A 24,996-nucleotide genomic window follows, 5' to 3' on the forward strand; every position below is an offset into this window, starting at 1 on the left:
GGCGCCGCTGTCTTTCTTCGTTTTTCCAAGTGAAATTTATTATATTTTAATCACTCCCCGAGGACCTGTTGTAGCCGTTAAAGTGTATTTTCCTCCATTCTCTTTACCATCTTTACAGAATTTTTAAGGGAGTCCATATTAACGAAATTGCCGACGCACAAAAAACACTGTGTTTTCTTTAACTGTTTCACGATTCATTTTTTACCGACGGACTTTTACCGTCGATAACTTCTGCCATTCACACTATTTGCATTTATTTTTTCTTGAGGTTGCATATATCCTTTAGCACCGTTCTTTTTCACCGTAAGTGTTTCACCGTCGATAAGATTTGTCATTCACACATTTCCCTTCGGTAAAATCTTGGAATTCAGCTCTCTTACGTATTCGCATGAATGGTCCTATTTCACCGATTGAATATTTCATTACCTTCCCAATCGGTGAGATGCATTAGCGTATCGTGTATGGAAACATCTTTGGGGCAACACCCACTAGCCCCATCTGCCAGCCCCAGTAATATTTCTTGCGTTCCGCTTGTGCACTCCATCCTTCACTCCTTTTCTTTTTTCGTGGTGTTTATTGCGTATACGCAGCGTTTTCTCTCCAGCCCCCAAGGCTGTGTGCCGCACTTAATCATTTTGATTGTCGTAAATGGCGCATTTTTAGTGCGTCGCAGCTCGTTTCTGTTTCTTGTTTCTTGTTTCTCATTTCTGTTTCTGTTTTTCTGTGGTTTTTGGGCCAAAAAGGAAACTGTTTCGGCTCATTAGTGATTCATTTATTTACTCTGGCCATTACTTAAGTTATTATTATATGATTAAGCGAGGAGGAGTATGAACAGCTCGTTTATTATGCATCAGCAGAATCGCTGAATCGAAAAAGAGCCGAGAGTCAAGGCTAAGCCTAGCTCGACTGTCAAGTACAGGGAACATTGATCGACTTGGACAGCTATTAGACATAATCACGAGCGGTTCATACACACTGACATGGGAATATGTGCACAGAGAGAGGGGAGAGAGCGGGAGGGCAAAAGAGTGTAAAAGGAGCTGGAAATGAATGCATGTGGGGCTGTGTCCTTGCATGCCTTAGCAGCCTGGCAGACAGGCAACTTCCGCACAAGAAAAAGAAGGAAAATCACGGCCGGGCACATACACACGGTCTCAGAGAGAGAGAAAAAAAAAACAAGGCACCCGTCAAGCCACTGGGATATATTGATTTTCGGCTTTTTTTGGGGGGCTCCATACTTGGGAAGAACGTGAACAAAGACAAAAATCAAAGCCGCATGCAAAACGCAGCCTGCGGCCCCAAGTCGTTCTCCTTCATCCGCCATCTTCCATCTACAGCCGTCTCATCCTCTCCATCAGATACACTCCTCTGCCAGAGCGTTAACGAGCAGTTTTCAGGCTCAAGGAGCGCAGAGCCGCAGACTTTGGGGTTGTGGTGGAGAGGGGCCCCTTAAATGGCTGGCCAAATACGAGACCGAGTGCGAGTACCCCCTGCAAAAACTTAAATTTAGACACACAACTTGGCCAACTGTTCGGACCTGACCCCTCATCCATCAGTGGCACTTGTTGGGCAGGTTTTTTCACCGCCAGTTTTTTCAGCAATTATAGCCCTTTTTTCTGCTCCATGCAAAGGTGTTATAGTTTTGAGCCAAAGTTTGCAGTATGTGCAAAAAGCAAGCCAAGGGTTGGCTACTGTTGAATAGCTTTAACCGTTGATCGGATATAGGCATATCCGTTGGTCAATTTGTCTGTTAGAATGTTTAAGTGGGAATAGGAGTCATGACGTTCAAGATATCTAGCCAGAAAAAGTCCCATCTGCCGATAGGCCATAGGCTTACAAAATTATATAGAACACCCTCCAAGACATATATCTATTCATAAATCCAACATTTTTCAGCCAATTCGAAAAAGCATAGCTTCCATTGCATTCATCACGCCAAAAGGATATCTAAAGCTTCGGTTCGTTGGGTCGTATCCTTCGTTTCCTAGTTTTTTATGTGTTGTTGTGTTTCCAGAAGTTGGGAAATGTCGTAACGGGCAGCCAAAGCGCAGCCACAAAGCGAAAAATAACATTGCGCCGGTACTCAGGGCCTGGGCTGTATGTGGGACTGGGGCGCATGCCACATGATGCACGTTGACTTTGACGGCTCGCTGCTCGCTGCACGGCAGTGCCCCCATAGCCTGCCACATGCAACGGGCAACGGGGGCTGCATGGTTCGGCGGCGCTTTGCGGTGGGCCGTGCAAAAAAAGTGCCGAACAATTCTATTGATTGACAGTTTGGCAAAACGCACAAAACAAAAGGAAAAACACGGTTCGTGTCGCTGTAACTCTATGTGTGTGGATGTGTTGCTGTATCTATACTCGTATGCATGTGTCCATGTATCTATATATGTGTTCATGTATCTTTGTGCCTGTGTTAGGGCCAAAAAGTGTAGAGCCGCAGGCGTTACCGTTGCGGATGTGCGCTTAAAAACGTTGCAAGCAAACGTGAAAAAAGAGCTTCCTCTTCCTCTGCCCCCCTCTGCTCCCTGCCACCGCCTGAACAATGATTTGTAATGCAGAAAGGTGCAACGCCTGGCCAGAGGCGTTGACTACAGAGGCCACGGGAAGGAATGTCGGAAGCTGCCACATTCAATGGTTAAGCGCGGAAAATTCTTTAAATTTTGGTGCCCAACAAATTGGCCGTGCGTGATTCCCAGTAACCAAAACTATTTCCTGCTCCCCCGCTTGATTGATTCCCCAGAATTTTCCACCTGCCATTAATAACAATTAACCCTGTGGAGTGCAAGAGTCTATATACATATATTTTTATGGCACTTGTGCAATCATTTATTTATTTTTATTATGCAAATTAATTTTAATTGCTTAACAAGTTGCGGCAATTGGTCGACAAGTATAAGGCCAAGTGTCCTGAAGCCCTCCTACTGGTCCTATTTCCCTTAATGCTGCCCCATTGGGGGCTGCCACAAATTATCTGTGCCCGCACAGACATCGCCGGCCCAGGCCCAGGGCTCAAACAATAACTAATGTCAGCCAAGCGCAAATTGCTTTATTAAATAAAGTTCAGCCAAAATAAGCAAGCCAGAAAAAAGAAGAAAACACACACTCACACACACACAAACATATCCCCGAAAAGTGTGTCCTGGAGTGAGGGTCAGCAGTCCCCAGGCGGCCCAAAAGAATCACAGTAAATTGTACAATGTGGCCAGTGTCAGCCACGTCTAATCATTGTGCACACACTCCAGCTGAGTTTCCCAGAGATGAGAATGAGAATGAGGATGTGGATGAGGATGTGGCTGTGGAGTGGCCGGAGCAACAACCACAACAACCAGTGTCCTAAGGACTGAGGACACAAAAGGGCTGTGTGTGTGTAAGGGCATGGACATGGACATGGCTATGCAGCCACAAGGACTGAAAGTATTTTTAGCTAATATCAATTTTTCATAGTTCAAAGATTTTTGCACACACGCAGGCCACAAAGGCTGGAGTCAGAGACACACACGGAGACAAAGAAGGTTCTGTGGCCATTGAGGCAATATGAAATTTGCTGGTTTTTCCCGATTATAAACGATCCTCTGCAGTGGCTCCTGGACTCACCCACGCACCCACACACACACACACACACTTGAAGCTTATATTTCGATATATTTTTTATGTACATTTAAAATGGAAAAAGCTTTTGCTACCAATTTGATTTGTATTTATTTTGTACGTACTCGTATATTGCGTATACGTAGCGTTGTCCTGGCTGCATTGCAGGTCCTATATTTGGTTCCCTGTCAGGCTGCAAGTGATAATTTATAGCCAATACACGGTAGCAGGGCAACCAATTCAATTTTCGCACAGCCGCCACAGTGGGGTCTGGCCTGAGGAGAAATGGGATCCTTGGAATGAGTTTCTATTAGCTCTAGCCTTCTTTTCACTCAGGCTGGACCGTTTAAGGAATCATTTACATGGGACGTAAGGGATAGCTAAATGTTCATTGTATTCGTCTCACAGTGAGGACAGGCTTTTAAAGCTGTTCCAGGACTCTGGTAAATTGTACATTTCATCCCCATACATTTTCATCTCCCATTCTTTCTTTCCAAGAGTCAATTTCAAAGCATGTTTATCGCAAATCTGGCTACAGGCTAAATAGATATTCTAGGACTCCTTTTGTGATCCCTGGAAAGCCATTTGTGGTGAAGACCACAGAAAGTTCACTGTACTCCACACAGGTGGATGTTTTCTACTGCATTTCAGGTTTGTTCCTGCACCATTTCTTCCATTCCAAGTGACAATTTCAATGTATGCTCATCGTAAATTCACGCCAGGCGTTATCGACACCAACACCGTTGTTGCATGGCGGCAGCAGTCGTTGTTGGTGCTGTTGCAAGACGCTCGGTCTTGTGTGTGTCACTCTCTCTTCAGGTCGACTTGCAGCTGCATTGTTTATGTGCTCTGGCCTGGCTGGAAATCGTGTAAATTTTGTGCCCCCTCCCTGCACCCCATCTAATGGCAAATTTATTTGGTACGTAAACCGTTTTTTTTTCGGCTAGAGAAGGCACAATCTGCTTTTGGCTCTGGTATTGTCTGTTCGAGCAGATTGGAGTTCCCTTCGAGTAGTACGAGTAGAGTCAACTCGGATAACATGTAATTTCTGTCATGGTAAAATTGAATTTCCCAAAGAAAAGCCTCAGAGTAGGGAGGCTTTCGAGTGGCCCAAATAATTCATGGGATTGCTAGGCAGGAGTACACTTCAGGATTGCAGTTTCCTCCTAGAGGTTGGGTATTGACGGACTGAATGAATGACTAACTGACTAACTGACTGACTGACTTACTGACTTATTGTCCATCTTTCAGATTGTTTGTTCGACTGTTTTGGCAGTATTTTGGTTTAGAAAATGTCTGTGTTACGAACTGACAGATGGCTCTCTAATTTCGACAAGAATTTTCCAACTTAGAGAAGGAGGTATACACATACATGCGAGTATATTATTCTTCTTAAAGTCGCTCCCATGTAAATTGGTTTAAGATTCGATCATATTTATAGAGATATTTATCTTAGAGTATCTCAATCTTCGGTCCTAAGAGTAACATTTTCTTCTTGTTTTGGAGTTTAATTGCAGAAATCCATTACGCATACGCAGTTGGCACATGGAAAATTGCCAAACAAAGACAGGAAGGAAGAGCCAGAGTGAGAGAGAGCGAGAGTGGGAAAGAAAGCAACAAAATTAATTTTTCTCAGCCGCAAAATTGAAACCGAACAGCGTCGAAGCGCGTCGGCAAATTTACACACCATTAAGTAGTTTACAAACATATACAGCCCAGGGGAACCGGGAGGATGGTAGTGGAAAGGAATACCACCTTCCTGCATGGTGTGGTGCATGGATAGAAAAGGTGTGTGCCAAGCAATAAATGCGGGAGGGAGGACGGGACTGCTAACCCATACTCTGGCAGAGATCCACATGGGTAGTCATTGTAATTTGATATTATGCTGCGAAATGGCGGCATGTGTTGCCTCCGCACACAATGGCAATCCATTGGAAAGGATGAGGCCACAAGGAGCTGATAGCTGAGGGAAATATAATAAAATAAAACTCAATATCGAGCAGCAGCAGAAGCAGCCAGAGAGGAAGATAGAGAGAGGCCCTCAACTATTCAATTCGTTCATTTCATTAAGTTTCTTGTCGCACTCTCAAGCACTTGACGTTGACAACGTGGCGTATGCGCAATGTGTATGGGGGGGTGAGGGTGAGGGTGTACCCATGTTTATCAGGCCGCATAACGATGTGTCACTTGTGCGTGGTGCTCTGAATAGAACCAGAGATCCAGAGACCTATAGCTGTAGCTGTAGCTGATGCTGAAGCTTGGAGCTTGGAGCATGGAGCAGGGAGAATGGGTGTGCTGCATATTGATATGCTAATCGACCTGGCAACAAAGGCCCTATGTGTCCGGGCTACAAACGTGACTCCTGGCCTCCTGCATGTGGGTTGAACCTTGTGGGTGTGCGAGGGTAGTGTTTGCCTGCCTAATGGCATAAAGACAAAAGCATGGCACAGATAGAAACACACTGACACATTCAGATGGCAAAAACGCCGAGCGTGATGTCCGTGTCTGGCTCTGCCTCTCTCTCTCTCTCTCTCTGACTCGCTGTTTGTGCTTTGGAGGTGGGCAAGCGCTATTAAGCGCATTATTTAGCTGCGGACACCCCAAAGCAACACCCACCACAATCCACAATGGCGGACAACACGGAGACGACGGAGGCAACAACTGAACAACTGTGTAGATAAGCACTTTTGACGATGTAATGGGTCCGCTGACCACTTTGTATCCTTGTGTAACCATATGCTCGGTCCACTCCACTCTTCGCTCTCGCTCACATCCAGAGGGCCCTTAAGTGCCCGAGGTAAAGCCACATAAGCGGCAACACCTAAGCAAAACACGCAAACAAAAACCTAGTCAACCGCCAGGCCAAGTGGTTGTTGTCCCAGCTAATAGCGCGCGACTTTGTCCCATTGATTTGGGCCAATCTACACCTGGCTTAGGCCTCCTTTCGAGCAACATTTTCAGGATGCAGCTAAGTGCGGGTTGATTGCGATAGTTTGCTCCTGGTTAAAGGTCCTTCTCCCAAGGAGAATTCTCTATTCAATTATTCAATCTCCCACTTTCATGGCAGAGGCTGAAAAAAACATCATGTTTTTCCTGTTTGAATACTTTGAACCTTTCTAAAATTCCACTGTATTCTGTACGGATTAGTGAACAAAAGAATAGTTCTCCTTGGCGGTTATCCCAAAGTCAAAAAACCCACTAAAACGTTCCTGGGATTAGAGATTGCCTCGCCATAAAATTTGGGCCACCCAAGGAAATGCAATTTTGGGTTGGCTCTTCAGAGGAAGAAATGCGTATTACTCAAAAAGGAATTAACTGTCCTGCCCGCTTCCTGGCTCGAAAAGATGCAAAGGCGCACATCACAAAGTATTCTGATGGCCAGGGTCCTGCGGAAGATGAGCTGACGTTAATCCTTAAATCTGCCCAAGTGCTGCCTTCCCCCCACAACACAAAAAAAATCAACAACACCCGGAATAACAGATTGTAGGCGTCTTTGCGCGTACACACACCCGCACACACAGATGGAGCCATGGAATTACGCACATTCTGTATATGGTAAGATGGTACATGGCTGCGTATACGCAATATGGCTCCACTTTCGTTTTAATATGAATGCTAATAGGCTAAGTCGGGATTTCTGGACTCTCTCTCCATCCCCCCTCTATGGCTCTTGCTCTATGGCTGTGAATGCCTCTCCATCTACTTGAAATGTAATTTTCCCACAATTTTTGTTCACTTTACGCACGGGCCCGGCCCGGCCCGGCCCGGCCCAGACAATGGCACAGGGACCGAATGAAAGGCACGGAATGGAGGGAACAGGAACGGCAATGGCCACGGCACACTTGGCAATATGGTGCAGAAAGCGGCAGCTCTGGCAATACACAATAGCCAAGCCATTTTTATCGCCTTCTATGGGCCAGGGCTTATGTTTCGCAGTTAACCAGAGAGAGAGAAGATGAAGCCGGAGAACGAGAATCAGCCTCCCCTTCTGCGGCACTGGTCCTTTCCCATTTAATATGACTTTACTAACCAAAAAAAAAAATCCAAATAGAAGAATGAAATCTTTCTCATATTATGCAAACGTCTAAGGAGGAGGCAGTGACCTCCAATGACCCAATGGAAACGTACATACATATACTCGTACTTATTTCTTTGTATGAGACATCCTTTGTCGTTAACAAGCTTGCACTCTAATTTAGCAGATTCTTGGTCTACCTTCGCCCCTTTGTGGGCGCCTCTCCTGCAGGATGTTTATCCTGAAATTTACGCCATATTCCATGCTACTATAATTGGCTGTTTGGCTGCGTTAAGATTGTACTTCAATTTCAGATAGGTGACATTTCGTTGCATTTTAATGAGCTTCATTCCGCCCCGCCTTCGCCTTGGATTTCGATGCCATTCCGTCAGCAGCTTATCGACTTATCTGCGAACCTGGTAATTGTGTGCTAAATTTAATGCTGACTCTGGTGGCATACTCTGTGTGTATCCCCCATAAAACGCTGTCTAAAATCTGTCTAAGCAGCAGGTTTTATGAATGCATGGAATATGTATGGCCTAATCAAAGTCAATGCCAGTCAAACGTGTCTAAATAATTCAAGTGTTTCGAATAAACACATTTAACAGGTCGCCCGCCAGCCAAAAGGGCCAGAGCCACTTTTGTGCAAACAAAAGCTCCAAACGAGAAAAGATAACGAATGTTGGGATACCCTTTCCTGATCGAATGCTCAAATGGGAGGTACATACATACATCTATGAAAAGTAAAAAGATCACAATAAACATCTAATTGGATTACTTATCTTGTTTTTCCCACAAATGGTTTTTTTTTTAATTTTTCTCAAGACAACTATAAGAAATATTTATTTTATTATGATCTTATGTTTCCAGAGCTCGCTAAACTAAAATCTGAACATGATTAAGCTTAATTTGTATTAGAACTTAATAAATGTTTGTTACAAGAAACTATTTTTTGCTCTATTATTCCCATGACATCTACGAATATATGATATACGAGTGGTAAAAAAATCTTACCCTTACCGATTACCATATGCCAATGCTGCATAAGAATATGTACATAATATTTTACATGTCAGAAAAGGCTTCGTTCTTAGCCTTTTCAACTATCTGATCAAAATCGTAGCACCCTCTTCAAGGGTATGCAAACACAAACGCCAAAAGACCGCATAAATGATGCAAAGTATTATTTTTCCGTTTTTTGTTGCTCTTGTTGGTAGGTGCTACCCCTACTCCTACTGCTCCGTTTTTTCCTTCGTACCTGAAACAAGTTTAAACAAAAATCTCTTGTTTTGGGGTAATGAAACTGCAAGGAGCAGGCAGCATGCGGCATGCGGCATGCGGCAGCAAGGACACGGCCCAAAGGGCAGGAAAGCAAAAGAAAGAGAAAGGGAAAAACCAGCCGCCTGCTACACCTGCTGACAAAGACATTTACTCAAAAAGTTTTTGTCCGGCGCCAGGCGCAAAATAAAAGGCACAACAAGGTATGTGGCAACAACAAGAGCAACGGCAAACAGCAACAGCAAAAGCAAAAGCAACATCAGCAGTAGAAGAAGGAGCGACAAACTGGGGCACGACAAGCATTTCTGGCAAAACGCCCGCGCCCATTAAGGGAGCCCACAAAGGGCGCGTTTTTCATTACCATCGATGGGTGGTTGGGCCTTTAGGGTTTCCATGGGGGGTGTAAGGGTCTTAAAAACGCCAACAAAAGTCAAGGATACTGTCAAAAACTGCTGGCGGGCATTTCCTCACTTTCCATTTCACTTGTTGTCCCCGAAGCCCCACCCCCACCGTCACCGCTCAATCGCTTCGACTGTTGACTGTTTCTGTCTTGTGTTTTCCCTTCCCCCACCGCTTTTCTTGTATTTTTTTTGTATTTAATTATTTTGGCTCCTGCGGGCGAATACCCCTAACCAAAAATAAAGTCAACCGACAACCAAAACAAAAAAAGAGAGATATGAAAAGTGTTGTCGTTTTTATTTGTATTCCTTTTCAGAGTTTTTTTTCCTGACTTTGAAATGAACAACAAACTGAATCCTTCGGGCCTGCTTTCGGGATATATATGTATGTACATAGCACACTCCATTAGATATGGTATTTGTTTGCATAATTAAATCGAACTTAATCAGAACTATTCGTTTGTTTTGTTTGTTTTTGGCTTGTGTCTGAGACAATTAGGAAATGCCACACAAATGGCATGGCAGACGGAGGCAGGGATATGGTTTATTGTCCCCAACAGGTGAGCGGATTGTAAATGTTAATTATATTCGAATAATGCAGTAAATATTTCTGGGGAAAAGCCTACGGCAGACTGCAGCTTCATTGCACGGTAATAAATTACATTTGAATTAATTTTTTTTGCTGGGAGAATAAAATCGTTACGAAATTGGGGGAAAAACAACTAGTTATAGTAGTTTTACTATCAGAAAATGCTTCAATAATTTTCACTGTTGATTTTATAAATCTCTTTATAGCAGGAATAATATTTTCCTAGACACCTAGTACATGAGTATCCTAATCCATCCCACCTTTAAAGCTGAAATCAAATGAAATTTGAAAAAAATATTTTAATGAAGAACTATTGTTTTCATAGACTATCGAGAATGGTTCAATAATTTCATTTTCTAATTTTATAACAGTCTTAAGAACAAAAGCAATTTACCAGCCGATGAGTATCGAAGTTAGCTCCGAAAGATTATTTCAAACAATTCAGCTTTTAGACACAAAATCAATTCCCCTAAAACAACCAAAAAGAATTCTGTTAGTTTATTTTATTAGAGTCTGAAAATATGTACAAACCACAAAATCAAAGAAATTTTGAATAAATATTGAAGGTAATGTTATTTGCAGCTAAAAAATCAAATCAGAAGAGTCTATTTTTAGAGAACCTTTTAGTTCGTTAGAACTCAGTAAATGCTTGAACAATTCTGTTGGCGATTTCATTAGACTCTACATAACGAAATACTCAAATGAAATTACTTCAAACCCCACTAGATGAAGCATGGGTTCTTTTCATTTACCAAAAATAAATTATTTTGCCTTGTTTTGATTTCAAACTAGAATTCTCAACTCCAATCGATTCCCATCTACATATTTATGTGTAGTGACTCTTCCACAGACATTTTTAATAGCCATTCAGACTGTCATCCTTTCAAATGATACGAGTATCTGCAATACTGATGGACAGATTCCCCCCACATCACTACGTGCCAAGACCCATCAAGGATTCTGTAAATAAATTCCAGCCACAAATGTCACCTCGAATGCTTCAGCTCTGAAATATGTGTGAAGTGGAGCATTTGATGCATTTTCCATAAACAACATTTTGTAGAATGCATGTTTCATGCTGTCTAATGTTTAATTAATATATTTTTAATTTGAAAATGGAATCCTATTTCAGAGGACATTCACAAAAGAGTGCAATTTATGCAATTTATTATTTTTGAACTAATCAACACGTGAGGGGTCAGAGGGAACCTATTTGTGTGGCTGTTGCAGGACCAACTCTATCTCTCTCTCTCTCTCTCTCTCTCGCTCTCTATACTATGGCTAATGAGTCCTCGTACACTCCTGGTCAGTGCTATAACAACAGCTTACAATTTAAGCTAATTACGTGGTGCACGTGAGGCTATGATTTAGCGTTTAGCATTGCAATTAAGCCGACAGCTGGCCAAGAGGGAGAGGGCTTGAGCATGGGTTTGGAAGGTACCTCCCCCACTGAGCTTATCATATCAGAAGCAGCACGCAAACGTCGGCCCGGTAATGGACAAAGGGCCACAATAAAAACTGCGAACAAAACAAATGCCTCAAATAAAAGCCAATGGCCGTTGACAGGGGCCGAAGGCCAGCTAAAAAGCTAAACAAAAATTAACAGGTAAAATTAGAAAAATAGCGCAGAACGACTACAAGATACCCTATTAGATTATTGATTATTTTGAATACAATTTCTCTGAGAACTAAATAAGAAAAAATATATGATAGTGATTGGAGTGGAAAATCTTTCCTTTTTCTTCTAACTTATTCTAAAAACTTCGTTTCTGAGTCTTAAGCGGATCATTTGTTTCTCTTTCTATTACCAGAAATCGATTCCCCCAGAAATCGATTCCCTCTGCTTGTAACAAACATCTACTTCAAAACAGTACACCCCTTTGTACCTAGCGTAAAAAGCTAAAAAATAAAAATAAAATATATACCAATCCAAGGATAACCAACACTATAATGCGTGTACTGCGGGCGTTAGTGGGTTAAGTTATGGCCCCATGACCGCAACGAAATGTAAAGCGGTGGTGGTGGAATATGGTTAAATAGTAGGATGGTTTAATGGGTAGATGGTTGGCCCGTGGGCATGGCCAGAGAGAGAGAGAGAAGTGCAACAATTAAATTTAATTACCAATGTCATAAATATGCCATGACATACGAAAACCACACACCGTACCTTCTGCCCTGCCCTGCACTGCGCTGCCTTTCCCTGCCCTACGCCGCATCCAGATGCAATTGCAGCTATAGGCATAGGAAAATAATCAAATAACATGCAGCGACGGGGCCCCAGGAGCCAGGAGCCAGTTGCCATTGCCAGGCCACAGGACCGAATGCCAACCAAAAAGCCAGTCGACCAACGTGTAAATTACCACTGCACAAATTAATTATTCAAATGTGCACACTCGAATGACTAAACAGACGACGCATGTGGGCCTAAAATTGTGCCAGCGAGTGTGTCAGTGTCGTGTCCGTCCGTGTGTGTGGCTACGGCATTAGCTATCCGGGAATGAAATGCCAGCTCTGGCTCCCACTCTCTCTCCCACTCCAGAAGCCTCCTAATTAGCCGTAATAAAGCGCCTAAGCATGGATTTCGGTCAGACGCAGGCTGGCTAACCCAAATTGCAGCATAATTTGAAGCTCGAGCAGCAGAGATACTCCTACCCGTAGTCGTACTCGTACTCGTACAATGTGCAATGAAGCGGCATTAGATTCCGATAGATGATGGCCAGCATTCCTGAGCTACAGTTCAATGCAAGGCAGAAGGTGATTTTTGGAATCTGCAACATCTCACTTGAATACTAAGAAAATCCCTCATGATCTAAGAAGTCGAGAACCTACTTTTAATTTTGCAATCCCTCCAATGTAATGGTTAATTTATTTATTCTGAATTAATAAAACAGATGGAAGGTTCCATTTAAAAACTCAATGTGTGTCTCTTCTTTTAATTCGCTTATAATGGAGCTCTTTTGGCATTTGTTCTTAGGAGTTCCAAATGTAAGCTCAAAATATCATCATAGGAAATCATTTTCCTATTTAGTCTTTGGTATGCTTTCGAAGACCAGTCCTGTTCCCTTACCCACTTCCCAATGATGACCACTATTCGTGAGCATAAAACAAGCTAGCATGGCATAATTTTGTGCACTGCCAGCGGAATTAGCCATTAGGAAATCAAATATTGTTCGGACCCACTGAAGATTCCGAAGACGTTTTCATATTTTCACTATTTTCACGCTCATTATGCGCCGGGAAACTCTGAATGCCCTCGGACTGTGGCCCTGCTTATAGCAATTACCTTCCATGCCACCGTGCCATCGTGCCACCGGCCCCGTTGTGCCTGCCTGCCTGTTTGTGGCTCATTTTTATTTTCACTCTCGCCCTACGATTGCTGCCACATTTATTTTACTTACTTGGTTCTTCTACCAATTCTGTTCATTCTTTCTTTTTTATTTATTTTTTGGTATTTCTGCTGGCCACAAACAAAGGAGGAGCGCGAAGAGCGTGGTTCGGCGTCATAATGAGCTCAAATTTATTGGGTCATTTGGAAAAATACGAGAAAATCTACTAGGGCTCTCCTCTCTCTCTGTATATAACACGTATACAACGCGCTGCGGACATTCCCTGGGTTTGTTTTGCTTTTTCCATTTGGCAAGGAATTTTCTTTACTTCTGGAAAAGCAACAGTACGAGAAATTGAAACAGAAAACAGAAGCAGTTGCTTATTATGCCATCTAGATTCCATTCTGCTCCTCCTCCTCCTACTGCTGCTGCTGCTGATTTCGTTTTTTTTTTTAATTAGTCAATAGTTGAAAATGTGGAACAGGGGAGAAAATTGAGGAAACACAATGGGAGAAAACTATGAACCATGGATGGCGTGTGATTGTTGGAAAGGAAAACGAACTGTGAAAATGGGTAAGGTCAACAGAAGGAGTATCGTCTGAAGGATGGCAAGACCTTGCAAAATGAAAGAGTATATCAAAGAAAAATATGCTGGAGCAGTTGTAAATGAACATCTGTATGATATTTGTGGAAGGGAATATTTTGCCCAGAGCAACCATTTGGGGAAATGCAAAGATAATAGAAGATAACAGAAATGTCAACAGTTTTCTGGGTAATTTCTAGATGATAAAGCAGTCGTTCCGGAAATAATTGAGATATGGATGACAGTTACAATATGTGAATGAAATTTCTGTGTCTTTTGTGTTCGCCTTCATTCAATTTGTATCAAAGGAAGATTTTTCTGTAATATTTGAGGTGGTACAGTGGAATGTCTCCTTCATTCCGCAGGATGGATTTATTCTTTCGAGATTATGTATTATAATTATTATCCAATTTCTCTCGAGTAAAGCATTAAGCCTGAATAAATTTTATATACAACTTTTTTCTTAATAAAACATTTTATTGTAATCCCCACCGAAGTTTCACTAAATGTACATATGCCAAAGTAATTGACATTTCAGAGGCCAGTCCCAAGGTGAGCATCTCCATTAATCTCTGTACAAATGAAGACTGTAATTAAATGTACATGCTGATTAATTATGGATTTCATGGATAGCGACGAATTAAGTAATCCAAGTGGAGGGCCCTGTTATATTTGTCATTTATCAATTGCCTGAGCAGTCGGTAGAAGCTACAATCGAATCACGACCAGAAATTGTACGTAATAGGATGGCAGGATCGATGCACAGAAAATTGAATTAAAGCCAACTGCAGTTGGCTCCATAGCTCCACGGTCCAGACTCTCTCATTTTATTGTTATTATGAATTATGTTTTGGGCTGTTATTACTCGTTCTGTTCTGTTCTATCGATGCCAATAGGCAAACACATATGTGTGGGCACAATTGGGCTCTGGACATCGTCCTGGCCCTGGCTCTCTGGCTCTGGCTGTGTGTGTTTTGTGTGGCTTGTTAGTGGGTCTGTTTCTACGAGAACTACTATTTACATTATACCATTATTATGGAATATTTATGTATTACGATTCCGGGATGGGGTATGTGCGCGTATGTGGTCATGTTTAATTAGCCAAATTTATGTATGAATGCTTTAAAACAATTACCACAACGGGACACGCCCATGCCCACGCCCACGCCCATGCCCACGCCTGCTATCCCTTCGATGCATGAGAAATGCGTTTTGAGAATTTGCGTTTTGGGGATGTGGAAGGGGAATTTTCGAATTGCAATTGAAAGTTAATAGAGTGGCCTGCCCAACCATTACGTTTACATATATTGAATTGTGTGTTTTTGGATGGTTTGGGCATGGGGCATGTGGTTGGGGTTGGAGTTGGGTCAAGAAAGGATAAAGGACACATTGCCCCAAAGGCTACGGGCTGTGTGTGCTGGGGATCTGGTCAACCATTAAGCGTTGTCCACCTACGAATGCAGGCTCAATAAATATAAATGACTTTAACTATTATAGCATCTGATACATCTGATTGCTGTGGCTTTCGTGCGTCTTTAATTATTTAACCATTATGTGCGTTGGCTTATTTATTGTAGGTGTGGATGGATGGTTGTGTGTCGTGTGGTGCATGGTGCATGGTGCATGGTCGCTGGTGTGTGCACACGTTCGTATCTGTGTGTTGATGCAAGCCCCCACGGGCCATGCTGGACATACTTATTTATTGATATGTCTTTCATTTTTAAGCCCCAACTGCTGGCCGCAGTATTTAAGCGGAAATTAAAGTTCTCGTTAAATAAAAGTTCTCTGTATGCGAATGTAGAGATACATACGTGGCAATCGCGTATATAAGATTCATGTACATTCCGGCTGCTTTTACAGCCCCATTTTCAATGAGCGTGCGACCATTTCGGGCAAATGTGTCACCGATCCTGTATTGGTCGTGAAATTGTGGGGAATTTCCAACTGAATTTCCATTTCTTTGATGCTGCACAACCTTTATTTAATCATCTCTGATGTGAATTCAATCATTGAGTTCGTTTTTAAACACATTTCTTATGGTAACTCTTTTAAAATCATATTTCTACTTGTTTTTAATAAATTAAGATTCACATTTCTTGAGCTTATTAATATTTTGAAACATTTTCGATTACACTTTCACATCTCTTAGGCGAGTACTAAACTTTATGTAGCCTAAACTTTATGGCTTTTGGATGCATTTTTAAGGATTTGGACCTAAGAACCATTGTAGAATTATTTACAAATAATATAATTCCACTTGTAAGACCCTTTTGGAACGAGTTTCCAATCACTTTTGAACGGACTGAAAGGAAGCAAATCATTTAAGCCCGTTTTGAACCGTCCTTAAAGTACTTTTTGAAGAAACTCTCCAAACTCTCCCACTCCCTCCTATAAATTTCATTCGTTCAATTTAAAACATTGCTTGTGGCATTACTCATTAGTGTATTAATATTAAGATAAGCCCCCATCTAGAATACGCTTAAGCCGCTAACGTCATCAATCATAATCTTAACCGAACGTTGAATAAACAATATTAATATAAGAATATATATAAGAATTAACTTTGATAGAAATCCGCTTTAAACAAATTGTTTTCAATGAAATAATGAACATTTCGAATTCAATCAGAATAGATTTTCCACCACATAAATGTGTATAACAAGTGTGTGTTTTTCCCATCCATCCATAATTCATGGAGATATCAATCGGTTAATCTGGAATGGCATATTATACGAGCAAACGAGCTGTGGATTGTCACATTTTCAAGTGTTTCATTTGATATCGGATTTATGCAATGTGCAATCTCTCTCTCTCTCTGTAGGGTGTTTGCCGCATAATTGTGTCTATATAAACTTCAATTTTACACTGACTGACAATTTATGGATAAGGGAATCGAAGGGGGATACCATATCCCCTATGGTAGAACATGGCAAGCAAGTGATGTGCGAAAAACACATCATTCATACATATTTTTAATTAATTGCTAAAAAATACAAACAATAAAGCACGGACAGGATGAGGGAGAGAGAAAAAAAAGTGCAATTCGAAGTGATTTGATTGTGAAAATCGCATGGCTTTATTTTATATTAATTATGCAGCTGAATGATTGCAGTCCGGCCATTAAATATGCAGCAAGTGCTCCTCTTGATGCCGTGCAACAAAATAAAAATACAATGACTGCAATTAAATTGCGGAATACGGCTCTATACCGCGCTGATTTCCTTTTATATGAAGCGAAAAATATAACACACACAAGCGCAAAATCATCCTCATATTCATATATACAAATTATATTTCCTTTAATTTCCTTTTGATATTATTTTCATATCATTTCATGCATTAAAGTCATGACTTTCCCAAGAAAATAATAAATAGAAACATTTAATAAATCATTTTCATGTACTTTGATTTTTCTATGAACATTATTTAAAGTTGTTTTCTTTCAAATATAAATTGTATCATAGAACTAGCAAGTTTTATAAGATCTTATTTTGTATATTTTTCAATGGTTAGTTCCGACTATAAATCGATCTAAAAGATAGACCAAATGTTATATATTTCAGCTTAAGATGCCTCAAAAAGATGCTCCAAACAAGATAAAAATCATGATAATACGAATAGCAATAGATTTCCTACAGGCTACCCACATATCGCTTCTCGGTATTTCTATAAACTCGATGGATATTTTCCTCGTCTAATAATTCATTTGTGAATGTGCATAAGATGTTTCTGATAGGGAGCTCCCCTTTCAACAGGTGACACGACTTACCTCTTACAATAATCCCCCTCTAGTTTTTGGTTTCTACGGTCTTTGACCCAACACTCTCGATGCGTATATGCGTATATGCGCTTGTGTGTGTGTTTTTATTTGTTTATGTGTGCTTAGCTTTATTTATGGCTTTTCCGGCTGCGACACGCACACACATACACATTCACACTGCGGCACTGTGGCACGGGGCACACACAGATAGAAACACTGGCAACTGGCAACTGGCACACTGGTACTGGCGGTTCCGTTCGAGCGTCCTAATTTAAAATGCCGCACAATTTCCGCATAAACAAATATTTAAATATTTAATTTCTGTGCTGATTGTTTGCATTAGCAGCCGGGAGTTGGCAGAACGGTGCTGTTGTGGCTTGCTGTTATTTTTCACTCTCTTAATTTAATTAAAAATCTTCGTCTTGTGGCTTTCAATGTGGCGAAGGTGCTAGAGGGAGCGGCTGCTAGATGCGTGGCCGGCGGTGTGTTCAATTTCACGATTTTCTATGTGGCACAATTTGCACAGAGAGAGAGTACGAGAGTGGAGCCCGGAGACGGTGATAATAGCGGCATGGAATCGGTGTCCGGAATCGGGAGTCGGGAGCCCGAGCGCCGCGAGAGACCCAAAATCGAATCAGAAACAGAATTAACGAAGCGCGATTTTGTTTATGGAAAATATCCGTAAATCCCTTCGATTTTCGCACACCACGAAACACAAACAATTTACAGTTTATCGGAGAGATATATCTCGCTGGAGAGTTAATCTCAAAATGCACTCAAATTTTATTATCTGTATATTTTTCCCAAAAATTCCATTCAACACTTTGTAAGCGGGGCGGCCTCTGGAGAGTGTGGCAAGTGTGGCATGTGGCAAGAACACACAACAACCGTTAGATTACGCGTTCGGACGAAGACTGAAGGTTGCATGATGAAGGCTGCCTCGGTAGCGTTGCACGAATGACGACACGAGGGTGGGCTTCGGCAACCACTCGTTGATTCAACAGTTAGCACGAAGCGGGAAGGGCACACACGAACCCGCCATCCATTCAACCCACTCTCACCCCCTGATGGGAGCAATGGATATAGTCCTTTGAGCACACGAAGGACCTACGCGACTAGCCCAATGTAATTGGTATTACAGCCTCCTCTTCACCCACTGTTGTTGCTGTTGTTGTTGTCTTCGCTGTTGTTGTTGCTGCTCTTTTTGTTGGTGGAAACCTAAAAACGAAATGAAAAGCCACGCAAAGAGAAAATGTACCTTTCAAAAAGAGAGAATTTTCCTGTGAAAATATCCCTGTGGGATATGTAAAGATTCTTACAGTCTGTTAACAAGAGACCTCTTTTACAATTTATTATTACTGTTATCTTAATAAAAACCAGCACTAAAGCATACAAAATTTAATTAGTTCCTAAGAGGAAATAATGTTAATTTGTTAAAATTTTTAGAAATTTCTTGTGGTAAATAAATTTTAATTAATCTTTGAATTCTTTATGTTATTATCACTTATGGTAGATATAACGGCATGGATGGGCTCTTTTGGATTTAACTTTCAAACGAAGATAAAATGTCCCCTCGGCAAAAGGAAATTAGTCAATGAGACTCAAGATAAACTTAGAATTGCCTGAATTGAAAATTTTCTGGTTTAATCAATGCAAAATAGTTTGGAAATGGAAATTCGCTTCATCTGTATTATCTTGATCCTTTTGTTAGTTTGAAAGCGCGCCACAAAATTCCCTCAATGTCACACAAAGCTTAAAGCTTGCAAAAGCTTGTACATGCCTAAAAGAGCGCAATATAAGTTTGTAGGGAAATTTGCTCTTCTATTTTTTCGGCAAGGTAAAACTAGCAAACCTTTGATTTTATAATTTTAATAGATACTCGTAGTATGCAGGACAAGGCACTAAATATTGCCTTGCCTAAATATAATCGAATCTAATAATATCTGAGAATCTGGGAGAATCAAATACGTATATAATTTTAAAGGACTTCAAATAAAGTGCATAATTTCACCTCAAAAAAGTCTTTCTGTAACTTGATTTTATGACATATGAAGCAACGAAATAATGTAAGGCGCTGCCAACTCCTGCAGACCATTGCAGTCCATTGTTCTTTCGGACCATCCATGTGTGAAAACTGGGGGGAAGGGGGACCCTCTCGGTATGGTGTATCCCTTGAAAAAATCCTTAAATTAAGAAAGGAAATCTGCTAATTGACAGCTTTGTGGTTCCGCGGGATCCATTGTTACTCCATCTACTCCGGCTCTTTCTGTTTGGTGCTCCTGGTGTCCTGTTATTTATAGTTGTTTGCTTTCCTTCCCACTTGTCCCGCTACCGCTCCCAATACGTGGGCTGCTCCCGGTTCCATTGACCACTCGGCCATGGACATGAACTGACGTTGTCGTTGTCGTTGTCGTCTGGCTCAGCGCGGCTCATCTTCACGCTTCAAGGCCGTCATACGTACCCCTGAAAATGTTTTTCTTTTTCGCCAGTCTTTTTCCCGTTTACTTATGCTCCCTCCTCAAGCTACTTTATTGTTATTTTTGCTGTTTCTGTTTTTGTTTTTTGGTTTTCTTTCTTCTTTTTTTGTATTTTTTTCTTCAGTTTTCTGACAAACTTCATGTACTGCCATCTGCAAAATGAAGCTTACCGCCCCAGCCGAGTGGGCCCTACTCGTGGTAATGCCGCTGCTGATGGTCCCTACTCCAGCTCCGGTTCCTGATGATGACCCATGCTTCTCCTGGTGCTTCTACACCGAAAAAAAAAGGTTTTATTTTTTTAATGATTCATTGGAATATTAGTTTCGACAACATTTACTAAAAGAGCAATTTTTCAAGCTACGAATTTCTGTTTTTTTTTGTAATATTCAATAAGTAGTTTGATTTAAAACCATGTTTTCTTGATTTCGAATGAATAATTCGATGATCCATTGATTCGTTGAAATACTGTTTTTTTTTTTTTTTTTTAGTGTCCTCCTGCTCTGTCTTCTCCTCCTTTTGGCTGGCCAATGGCCCTGCTCGGACATTTACAGGCTGCCCCAAACTATTTGCCCTGCCCCATCGTCAGCTCCATCTCTCGGCCAGTCCTCATAATGAATATTTATGAAGATTTAAAAAACATTTTCTTCGCGTCTGTTGTTTTATGATTTGCAAGTGTGCCTTTCCTTTCGACCAGAGAGCCGGAGAGAGCCCCGTCAACTCAATGGCGTGCAAAGTTTTCTGCTTTTCGCTTCAGCGGCGGAATGGACAGAACAAGGATCAGGGGAGAAAGTGGACTGTCCACCCGCAGGCTAAAGCATTCTAAACAGTCTTCGCTCTGTGGCTTTCCATCTCCCAATGGCTGATGCTGATGCTGCTGCTGCCACTTCTGCTGTTTTCATTTTGTAAATGATTTCATTATGTGCCACAAAACGCCCCCTCATCGATGCTTGGGGGTGGTATAGGGATGACCTGGGATGGATGTGCTGTCCTGGTGGCCAGTGGCAGGCGCAAGGACGACGATTTTGTGTCCGGCATGGCTCCACTCCTTGGTGGCAATTTATTGATAATTTAATTTGACATTTGCGGTCCTCTGATTGTCATGATTGTTTTCATTTTAATCTTGTTGTTTTCCCTGTCCATTTTTTTCTTTTTTTTTTCTTTGTTCCTGTTTTCTTTTATTTTCCTCCCTACTTTTTATTCGCCTTTTTTATATGCAATGTGTATAAATTGTTTGGTGCTGCGAACCTTTGGATATTTGCATTTAGGTTTTATGCTCTTGTTTTTCAGTTTCGCCTTTCATCATCGTTATGGGAGGAGGGACGAGGAAGAGGGTGGCGGAGGAGGAGGAGTAAGGAGTGTTCTTTTACAAATACTATCGATGGGGCGTGTTGACGGGCATTTACATGCTGTTATGGCTCTTTAAAGGATCTCTCTATTAAGCTTTTGTTTTGTGACTTTTCGCCGGCTTTGCAGATGCAAATTTGCATGCGAAAACAATGAAATTCCGTTGGGTCCTTGGGTGTGCTGAGGCTGTCCTTGCCTTATTGAAATGTTCACTCGTCCTTGCAGACCTCACCATAATACACACCTTGAGGAGAAATTGGGGCCTGGAGCAGCACGAGCAGCAGCTACAAAATGTAATGTCCTTAATGACATTGCCAAAGGAATTTTAATTAAACTATTTCCTGCTTCAACTGGCGCCCACTCAAAACCCCTCCACACCCACACCCTCGCCTCCCCGCCATGCCTTTCGGGGCGTGGCCTAAGCAGCTTCAAATGTGCACAAATATTGAAATATTTATGGAACAGCCAGCCAAACACATGAGCAAAGTAAACCCTATCCAATCCGATACGAAACCCAGCAGCAGCAGCTCCATCCTGAGGCTCTTGCTCTGCCCCGTAATGCAATTTTAATTTCTTCCCGTCGCACAGCAGGTTGGCTGGCAGGCAGGCAGGCAGGAAAATGTCAGATGTAGGATGGTGGAGGTCATGTGGCAGGGCATCAGCTGTGCAGCAGTAGTACCCGCCCTCTGCTGATACTCCTGCCCCATACCCCTGGTTCGGGGCGCCTCGTTTCCGCCAGCTCTCTGCCATCATTTCCGCTGCTCATTTTTTGACTGACTTTTGACAAATTTGTATAGATTTGCTTTATGTTTGTCTTGTGTTTGTCTTCTTTTGCTGATTTGATTGTCGAAATGATGAACAATTTTCGATTGTCTGTGTCTCTGTGTGTGCCTTTTTTCGGTGGCAATCAGCAGAAAGGCTGGCAGGCAGGTCCGCAGCGGAAGCCCTCAGATGTTGCACCTTCCACACAGTGCTTTAAAGCGTTTCTTGAATGCCAGAAGCAACATAAATTGCGGCTAGAGACATTTAGGAGGTGGGGGGGTTTGGCGAACATTGCCCCAAGTTTTGCGCCACTAAAACTTTGCATCAATATGCAGCAGCAGTTGCCCCCCAGGACGCCACACGCACAGCCACCCACCCAGCCCAGTGGAAGCTGGAAATGCAGCCATAAGGAAATTTCATTATTACCGCGCTTACACGCTAATGAAGCATGTAGAATATCAATGTATATAGTTGTGTGTGTGTGTGTGTGAACTCTCACTCATCCACTGCTATAAATGCACTGAGATAAAAATTTGTCAATAAATTTATATCTCTACTTTGGATGATATCCTACAATTCAATGACACTTAAGATACAAAACATGGCTCTGAATAGCTCTGAATATCTGTAGGTTCGGTAGATTCGTCGAATAGGAATTTATAGAACTCGCTTCAACGATCTGATCTTGATTCAGGACTATTCCATTATTCTTCCAGAGAATACATATGTTCTTGTCTTACCGCACTTCTGCAGGGTCCACCATTTCGATCCAATATTTTTGCGATAACCTTTCGTATCATTCCATAGCTCCTCTTGCTATAGACCCTATTTCTGTAAATCAAATATTTGATAAATATTCTGTAAGGCTTCAAACTATTATTCGTTCCTGTCCTTCCCTTTCTCTTTTAGCCACAGATTCCTTATGAATGTCCTTTCGTAAGAATTTTGGAAATTTCTTTTCGCATCATTCGGAGTATCGCCATTCTTTGATCATCTTTGAATCGTCTTTTCGTTTTTCTCAGTGTGAATCTATATGGTATGGTATGGGTGTGCGTATGTGTGTGTGAGCGTTTCTAGTTTTATTGCAAATGTGTGTAATGAATGTAAATTAGTAAAAAGTTTTCAGCCAGAGGTGGGGTTGGGTGGAGAGGTAGATAGGAAGCGTAAGAGCGAGGGTGAGACTGAGGAAAGCTTTTGCCAAACTATCCTGCGGCTGGCAAGGATCTCTTTTATGTACATGTGAGTGCGTATCTGTGAGTGTGCGTATCTGTGATGTGTGTGGCTTATGAATAGCATTCGAATTAGACAAACTGCAGGTGTGTGGATGTTAATTATGAACAGCAGCGCATCCACGCACCCTGAAAGGCGTCGCCTGCCAGGGCGTACTCCACCGGATCGACACTCCACTGCCGCTTGATGGCACTGTACTTCTTATCCCCAAAAAAGCAATGGCCGTCTAAGCCAATTAGTGGCGATATGCAAATGCGCTACTCGCTGGAGGTTATTTTCCACAGTTTTCTAACTGTTAATTATCCCTTAAATAATAACATTTAATGGCAAACACAATTCCGCACTTTGAGGCATTAGGCGGCAAACTTTAAAGTTCTTATTGGGGGGGGGCGAATGGAAACCCAACAGCTGCAACTTATTAGATGCGTTGTCTGGTTTATGCAAAACCAAAGGCAACATTGGCCCCTGTCCGGGACCCTGGAACCTGGACCTCGGACTTAGACTCAGACTCGGACGGCACCTGCCTCTTGCAGCACAGCAGAGTCCTCTTCTGGTATTCAACGCCTTGTACCGCCCCCTAGTTCCATTTAAAATAAGCAAAAGCAAACTAACAAAATTCGTTTATCAACGCCATGCTGTCTGCAGCTCAAGGAAAGTTCAACCAAGGTGCAAAATAATTTGTTGCAATCAGCTTAGCCTGCAAGCTGAGGATGGCCCTCATGCCACAGCATAGCACCATCCCCATCCATCCCCGCCCCTGGCCAACAGGGGCCCCCAAGTGCGAGTGGGAGGTGGCCCGAAAGCCGGGCAAGTTTTCAATTTAAGTTGAATTATTATGACCTTAATTAACACGTCGTTTCATCATCAAATGCTGCACTACATCTTATGCTTTTGTTGTAGATATTTTTGGCATGAAGGTTGGGCTTTCCACCTGGACGCAGGAGGATAGAAGACGGTGGTGGTTTGGAGGATGCGGATGTGGATGCGGATGCGGACGTTAAGCTGCTGATTCGATTTTCTGCAGACATGCACTTTTGCCAGAAAGAAGAAGCAGCTGCATGAGCTAGAGCATCTCTAATCCCAGCGCCAAGTAACTGTTGCTCTGACTCTGGGTTTGGGGTTCAGGGTCTGGCCTGGCCTGGCTCCGCCACACTGCCTCTACCTCTGCCCTGGTCTGGTCTGGTCTGGCTCTGGCCTGGCCTGGCCCGTTCAGGGTTTTACTAATTTTGGTTTTAATTAAATTCAAACTATGTTGACGCTGCTGGCACTGACGATGTGGATGATGGCAATGATGCCCCTGAATGCTGATGCTGATGGTGACGGCGATGGCGATGATGACCGGCTTCCATATTACTTATGTAGCTAAATTCTGATGCACCTTGTAATTGAATGACCGAAATGTAAATTGAAAATGCCAGAAACAGCTCAACTTCCAAGTTGGAGCACTTAAAGGGGCAGCATAAATCTGGGCACAGGACCAATAGCGAGACAGAGAAAGAGAGAGTCATCATCTGTTGTTCCTCTACTGCTGATATTTGCCTTATGATTTCTTTTTAATTTCCCAGAGGTATTTAGGGGAAAAATTTAATAATATCAAATATGAGGACAACGCGGAATGGACGACTACTACGAGTACTATGGGT

The 24,996-nt window shown here is 42.2% G+C and overlaps 1 protein-coding gene across 2 annotated transcripts in view; it reads right to left on the minus strand.

Annotated features, from left to right (window-relative positions):
- The window catches only part of LOC108157315 (opioid-binding protein/cell adhesion molecule), a 136,926-nt gene extending 118,481 nt beyond the window's left edge, over nucleotides 1-18,445 (minus strand). For both annotated transcript variants that reach the window (XM_017289322.2, XM_017289320.2), the window contains exon 1: nucleotides 17,550-18,445. The gene's annotated coding sequence lies outside the window, so the exon portion shown is untranslated. The remainder of the gene's footprint in view (nucleotides 1-17,549) is intronic.
- Nucleotides 18,446-24,996: the final 6,551 nt, after the last annotated feature.

The sequence above is a fragment of the Drosophila miranda genome, chromosome 2, assembly GCF_003369915.1.
Source record: "Drosophila miranda strain MSH22 chromosome 2, D.miranda_PacBio2.1, whole genome shotgun sequence".
Taxonomy (NCBI): Eukaryota; Metazoa; Arthropoda; class Insecta; order Diptera; family Drosophilidae; genus Drosophila; species Drosophila miranda.